General features: G+C 40.9%; 1 pseudogene; it reads right to left on the reverse strand.

Moving 5' to 3' along the window:
- Positions 1–5,107: 5,107 nt before the first annotated feature.
- On the reverse strand, positions 5,108–6,040 carry LOC146999616 (sex-determining region Y protein pseudogene; annotated as a pseudogene).
- Between the last annotated feature and the right edge of the window lie 2,073 nt (positions 6,041–8,113).

Genomic DNA, 8,113 nt, shown 5'->3' on the forward strand with positions numbered 1-8,113 from the left:
ACTGCACCAAGACTTCATACTCTTGCTTTCATTTCTCCTTTCAGTTACTTGTTATGCTTTTCAGATTGTCACCCTCTCTCTGATTCCGTGTGTGTGTGTCTGTGTGTGTCTCTGTGTGTGTTTATGTGTGTGGTGTGTGATTGGCGTTTTTCTTTGCTTTGCGCACACACACACACATACACTCACAGTGTTTATTGATATGTAAATCACAGGATTCAGCTTACTGAGATTCAGATGTCGTTTGGAATATGATAGCTGCTAGCAGTGCATTTTGCTTGTTCAGCTTTGCCTCCTGATTCAGATGTGTGCCCACTCTTCCTTTAGGTTGCTTCACCACACCACCTCCTACATCCAAAGTCTCAGCAGGCACCTCAGGCCTGGGATCTCTCAGGAATGGTACAGTTCTCAATTCCAGAATCCCTCAACACTAACCCTACATGGATTTGGAGGAGTTAGCCAGAAAGGCCTCCTACATGGGGCAAAGGGCTGGCCAGTGATTTGTTCTAGACAGAGGCAGGCTCTAGGTCAACATACTTCTCACACAGCTAACACTGATCTTTTCTCAGAATGTCAGGGAAAGCAGACGTCTGGAATCTCCCACGGATGGGCAGTGCAAAAGTCTCCCTGCAAAATTGAAGGTCACATAGGCTAATAGAAATGTCCAGGTCCTGGGCTACATAGACCTAGGGACCCTGGGTGTTTCCTCTATGCCCATCAGCCTCCCTCTTCCCAAGATGGCTACAGACAAATGCCAATCATGCTCTTGATTGCCTTCTCAGCACAGAGCAAGTGCCAGCCTCACTTGGGTGACTGGTGGCCCCTCCTCCTTGCCCTGTTTCCCCACAGCAGCTCTCAGACAAGAGGTTCATGGGTTTTGTCCTGAGGACATCTGGCTGCTCTCTATCTTGCCAACTCTCAACATGGCATGACCCCCTCATGCTCTTAATATCAAAGCTGTGCATAGAGCAAGCACACAGGCTTTCCTAGAAATGTATCCTGTGTCACAATGGAATGAAGCTGTCAGGGTCTTAAATGTTCTTGACTTGGTTGAGCAGAGGTTGTATGCAGATCCTTCTCCCAGGAATACACACTCCTCCTGTTTTGTTGACCTCCATAAATACTTTATGTTCCAATTTTAAATGCTCACTGGCCATCACCTGAACAGAGTTCCTCTTTCCCTTTCCACATAATGAGCCTCATGATTTTCTTTCCCAACCTCACTGTATTTGGAAATCAAAGTTTGCCATCACTAATGTTTTAGAAATTCTTTATTAATGGCATTTGAATTATTTCTAAAGATGAACAACTGAGAATGACATAATCACAAGCTATGATTCTGGCTCAGTAGGTAAGAGCACTTGGACTTCATTTAGAGTTTTCTATTATCTTTGTAACGAGCAGTCACTGAAGCCAGGTGCTACGTAAGCAGTCATTGAAGCCAGGTGCTATGTAAGCTATCCAGAAAAAGAGTATCCCAGGGAATTCTTTTTTCTAATGGTGTGTGTGTGTGTGTGTGTGTGTGTGTGTGTGTGAGAGAGAGAGAGAGAGAGAGAGAGAGAGAGAGAGAGAGAGAGAGAGAGAGAGAGAGAGAGAGATGGCAATTGTCTTTGATTTGCTTTCAATTGCAAGTCTCAGAGAGTAAACGATCTCATAGTCCCTGGTCAGTAGGGAGTTAGCATCCAGGGAACAACAACTGGGTATTTCAGAGATAAAAGAAAGTTCTTTAGTTAAACAGAAATCAGCTAATACCAGTTTAATTTTATAGTTTGTGTCATTAAATGTTTTGAAACCCTGGACATATTTTTGTTCAAAAGGCAAAAATAATGCTCCTTGTCACAATTCCAGAGTTTGAATATACTCTTTGTGGGAATACAAAACAAAAAAAGAACAAGGATACTTTGTATTTACATTGTCGTTTATCCTGTCTAGTTTAGATTTTTCAGTGAAATCTCATGCAATTTGCTTGCAACTCTCCTCCTTAATATGCTTGTTTGCTCTAAAACATTAAAAGTTGGGTGGTAGGACAAAGTATTTCAGGACTCCTTGAGCTGTCCTGTTCTGTAAGCCCCGTCTTCACCATTGTTCTAGAAGTTTCTCCCAGAGATTGGTGCTGTGGTCAGTGCCTTGGTTTGGACTTCTTGGTGTGGCCCAGGAAAAGTGCATAGCAGGAAGTATCAGCAGACTTATGTGTGTAGGGGGATGGCATCTAACAAAAGAACAGCATCTCATAGGCTCTCCAAGAATAGCCACCAATTCCAGCACTCACCTATAAGCAAATAGTTGGGTGAGCATTCTGGAGAATGCTAAAGGTATATAAATCTTAGGCAGAACACTGCTTGCAAAAAAGCTCTCTTGCACAAGAATACTCTGTGCACAAAGATGAAGGAGAGGAGGAAAAAGAGGAAAAAGAGGAGGAGGAGGAGGAGGAGGAGGAGGAGGAGGAGGAGGAGGAGGAGGAGGAGGAAGATATGTAGGAAGTAGGTACAGGTGAGAAAGAGGAAGCCTGTGGAATGCCAAAGGAACAATGAGGTCCTTGTCCTGTATCTATGGCTCTCTGCATATAATTCGCACAAAGGAGAATAAAATCCACAAATGACATGGAAAAACAATAGCAGAAACTCTCCAGAGAAAGAGACATAAGCACCCATTGGGATGGATATATTTGTATTCACTTGTGTTAGGAATCTATCCAAAGGCTTATAAAGTCTTATTGATTATTGGCATTGAAATGGTGCTGAAACACACCCTTAAAAGAAACACTAACCACTTAGAAGTCCAGTAGTGTCAACTAACCGGAGTTCCATTGAATTCTAGAGAACAGTCTTTTAACTGATTTACAGAAAACAATACATGTAAGTTACTGTTCACAATAGATGATTTTGAAAATCAACTAAAACTCAAAGGTCTTAAGACCATGTAGAACAGTAGTTTAATTGTTTCCAAGAGTTCAATACATCGGATAATACACCATGTTGTTGTATAGTACTTAGTGTATAAGATGTCACAGTTGAGGCTCCATGGCTGCTATTTTCTTCCAACCTATGTTTTAGAGTTGACAGGGCTACATAATCAATTCAAAAGTTTATGGGTAACAGAGTTATTATGAGGGAAACATCGTGGGAGATTAATGTGATGAAACTGGAACGGGCTAACTGAAGGTTTGGGTATGTAACTTGGTGTTAACAAGCCTATGTGTAGTTCCTTGATCTTTCTTAAAGAAACTGTTGCAGGGGTTGCTGTGTACACTCTTTTTTTCTCTTTAAACTTGTTTGTAAGAACAAGAGTGGGTAACTTTGAACCATTCCTTAGCTTAACAATCTGGCAGTTGAGTTAATGGGCAGATGGCCATTCATTCATCCCACTTATACTTGCCCTCCCCTTCACCTTTTGTTTTATTCCAATCATTTTGTATATGTGGTGTCTTAAGTGTTGGTACATCCACTTAGCTTGCCTATTTATCCATTTTGTTTCTGATTCTTAGCTAGCCCTTGAAAACATAGCTTTGCCTGTAGTGCTTTTATACAAAAATTTGTATGTCGATAAAACAGTCTATTCTTTAGAGATAGATAATAAAAGAGAAGCAAAATGTGACTCCTTATATGCATAAAGGCTTATTTTACCAAAAGATATAGAGAGCTCATCGCATAGTTCATAGAACAACTGGGCTTTGCACAGTGTGGAGGAGAACTAAAAATGTCACACACACACACACACACACACACACACACACACACACACACACACACACACACTCACACACACTCACACACACTCACACACACTCACACACACACACCAGACTTTACATACTCATGATGTAGTTTTGTGTGCTAGAGAGCACCCTGATAAACAGAAAGATGCATTTGATCAACAAAGGAGTGTTTTGTATACTAAAGAGTCACAGCCTGTGTTTTCACAGCATTAAGTTTGGTGTGTTTTTCAGAGATGAGTATTGAAGACTTACAGGTGGTTTTCATGGTGATGCTGTAAGGAAATGACAGCCAGCCCTGACCCAATGGCACTGTGTTTTTGCCTGCTCAGAAATGAACTACTGCATCCCAGTCATTAGAATGTTCAACCTGAGTGAATATATATATATATACATATTTGAATAAATATATATATTATATATAACATATATAATAATATATATATTCATATACACACATATAATCACATATATATATATGTATATATGTATATAAACACACATATATATACATGTTCACACACATATACATATATATGTGTGTGTATGTATGTATGTGCATGTATATATGTGTGTATATATGTGTGTGTTTATATATGTATATATGTGTATATGTGTATATATATGTATATATGTGTGTATGTGTATATACACACACATACATACATACACACACACACACATACATACATACATACATACATACATATATACATACATATATGTCTCCAGTGGTGGCTAAAGAAATTTAACATGCAGCCAGGCATCCAGTAAGGGCCCTTGACCTTTGCCTTGGGATGCCTGGGAGATCCTCTTGGCCAAAGAGTAAGATAAGAATAGGCTAATAGGCTGTGAAGAATTCACAGCTGCCTTTGTTCTTGTAAAACCTGATTATCTGTGGAAAAGAGGATGAAATGGTATTTTATTACTACATAGCAGGAATGAAAAGAATTTTCTTTCCCAGCTGGATATTTGTCATTACAATGTGTCATTCTGATGTTTCCTTTAAAACTCCACTTTACCCACCCCTAGCCCCCACTCTAGCATGGCATACTGTATTGGCTCTAAAGCTGTTTGCTGTCTTTATGCTAGCCTAAGAATAAATGCATTTCATCTAAATTGGATCTGAGTCTAAGTCTCTGGTTTCTTCTGTGGATTAAATGCCACAACAGTGAAACTAGTACACTGTTAAACAAAAACTATATAGAAGCATTTCTAAGCTTTATCCTTCCTTACACACTACACACCTTTACACACATTTTGGAACCCAAAAGGAAGGAGCAGGGCCTTTTTCACGACAGGAGGGAAGTCTAAACCAACTAGGAATCTCAGACTTAAAATCATAGCAAGGGGGAGTGTTGGCATAGGTAGGAGAAAAGGCCAGTGTCATGAGGCTGCCTACCACAGGGCTTTGCTGAGATGCTCCTGGTATGGTGTATGCTCACCAGTGATGTCCACTCTTAGTAAATAGGTTAGTAGCTGGTTGTGGAACTGCTGCTGCTGCTGCTGCTGCTGCTGCTGCTGCTGCTGCTGGTGGTCATGGAACTGCTGCTGCTGCTGCTGGACATGGAACTGCTGCTGCTGCTGGTGGTGGTCGTGAAACTGCTGCTGCTGCTGCTGGTCATGGAACTGCTGCTGCTGCTGCTGGACATGGAACTGCTGCTGCTGCTGCTGCTGGTTGTGGAACTGCTGCTGCTGCTGGTGGTCATGGAACTGCTGCTGCTGCTGGTGGTCATGGAACTGCTGCTGCTGCTGCTCCTGGTCATGGAAGTGCTGCTGCTGGTGGTGGTTGTGGAACTGCTGCTGCTGCTGCTGCTGCTGCTGCTGCTGCTGCTGTGGTTGCCCAGTGGGGATATCGACAGGTTGCAAATAAAAGCTTTGCTGGTTTTTGGAGGACAGGTGTGCAGCTCTACTCCAGTCTTGTCTGTATGTGATGGCGTGTGGGTTCCTGTCCCACTGCAACAGGTTGTACAGTTTTGTTGAGGCAACTGCAGGCTGTAAAGTGCCGCTCCTCTGTGGCACTTTAGCCCTCCGATGAGGCTGATATTTATAGTTTGGGTATTTCTCTCTGTGTAGGGTCTTCAATCTCTGTGCCTCCTGGAAAAAGGGCCTTTTTTCAGCTTCTGTAAGGCTTTTCCACCTGCATCCCAGCTGCTTGCTGATCTCTGTATTTTGCATGCTGGGATTCTGCTGGGCCAACTTGTGCCTCTCACCACGGGACCACACCATAAATGCATTCATGGGGCGCTTGATATGGCCCTCCATGCTCTCTAGACAATTGTCACCAGTCCCAAAACTTGTCTTTTCTCCAGAGTTTAAGATATCATGTGGCTGTAGGGCTGAACTGAACATAGTGGAAGAATTATGATTGCATCCAAAAAGACAGTGATGCAAGCAATGAGAGAATGACAGAGACAGACAGAGACAGACAAACAGAGACAGACAGAAACAGAAGTCAAAACTTAAAGTGTAAGAGCTAAAAGCCACTGACCAAAATGTGCTTGTAACACATTTTTAATATTTAAAGTGTATAAGGAAATATTTATCCCTCCTCCTTCAGGACCTCCCTAGTCCAGCCCAACTTATCTACTTTGAAGCCATCCCATTAACCTACACACGGTCAAACAAAACCCCTCAAGTTTGTGAATGTTAGAGACTGCACTTTTACACTCCTTTAAAATATATCTCCTTTTCTTTGATCATTCTGTCACAACAAGTATTAAGATACAAAGAACATACTAATGAGTTCTTTTGCCCTGTAGCATACATTATGTTTAGGATGGACTAAACTGAGAAATAAACAAGCATGCAAAAGTAGTGGAAAGGGTTAAATATGATAAGCATGAAACCATTCATTTGTATCTAGTCTACTAAGGCAGGCAGCATGGAAAACACTTTCCAGGTTGAGCATTCTAATGACTGGGATGCAGTAGTTCATTTCTGAGCAGGCAAAAACACAGTGCCATTGGGTCAGGGCTGGCTGTCATTTCCTTACAGCATCACCATGAAAACCACCTGTAAGTCTTCAATACTCATCTCTGAAAAACACACCAAACTTAATGCTGTGAAAACACAGGCTGTGACTCTTTAGTATACAAAACACTCCTTTGTTGATCAAATGCATCTTTCTGTTTATCAGGGTGCTCTCTAGCACACAAAACTACATCATGAGTATGTAAAGTCTGGTGTGTGTGTGTGAGTGTGTGTGAGTGTGTGTGAGTGTGTGTGAGTGTGTGTGTGTGTGTGTGTGTGTGTGTGTGTGTGTGTGTGTGTGTGTGTGTGTGTGTGTGTGTGTGTGTGACATTTTTAGTTCTCCTCCACACTGTGCAAAGCCCAGTTGTTCTATGAACTATGCGATGAGCTCTCTATATCTTTTGGTAAAATAAGCCTTTATGCATATAAGGAGTCACATTTTGCTTCTCTTTTATTATCTATCTCTAAAGAATAGACTGTTTTATCGACATACAAATTTTTGTATAAAAGCACTACAGGCAAAGCTATGTTTTCAAGGGCTAGCTAAGAATCAGAAACAAAATGGATAAATAGGCAAGCTAAGTGGATGTACCAACACTTAAGACACCACATATACAAAATGATTGGAATAAAACAAAAGGTGAAGGGGAGGGCAAGTATAAGTGGGATGAATGAATGGCCATCTGCCCATTAACTCAACTGCCAGATTGTTAAGCTAAGGAATGGTTCAAAGTTACCCACTCTTGTTCTTACAAACAAGTTTAAAGAGAAAAAAAGAGTGTACACAGCAACCCCTGCAACAGTTTCTTTAAGAAAGATCAAGGAACTACACATAGGCTTGTTAACACCAAGTTACATACCCAAACCTTCAGTTAGCCCGTTCCAGTTTCATCACATTAATCTCCCACGATGTTTCCCTCATAATAACTCTGTTACCCATAAACTTTTGAATTGATTATGTAGCCCTGTCAACTCTAAAACATAGGTTGGAAGAAAATAGCAGCCATGGAGCCTCAACTGTGACATCTTATACACTAAGTACTATACAACAACATGGTGTATTATCTGATGTATTGAACTCTTGGAAACAATTAAACTACTGTTCTACATGGTCTTAAGACCTTTGAGTTTTAGTTGATTTTCAAAATCATCTATTGTGAACAGTAACTTACATGTATTGTTTTCTGTAAATCAGTTAAAAGACTGTTCTCTAGAATTCAATGGAACTCCGGTTAGTTGACACTACTGGACTTCTAAGTGGTTAGTGTTTCTTTTAAGGGTGTGTTTCAGCACCATTTCAATGCCAATAATCAATAAGACTTTATAAGCCTTTGGATAGATTCCTAACACAAGTGAATACAAATATATCCATCCCAATGGGTGCTTATGTCTCTTTCTCTGGAGAGTTTCTGCTATTGTTTTTCCATGTCA

The sequence above is a fragment of the Mus caroli genome, unplaced genomic scaffold, assembly GCF_978045245.1.
Source record: "Mus caroli unplaced genomic scaffold, Mus_caroli_1 scaffold_518, whole genome shotgun sequence".
Taxonomy (NCBI): domain Eukaryota; kingdom Metazoa; phylum Chordata; class Mammalia; order Rodentia; family Muridae; genus Mus; species Mus caroli.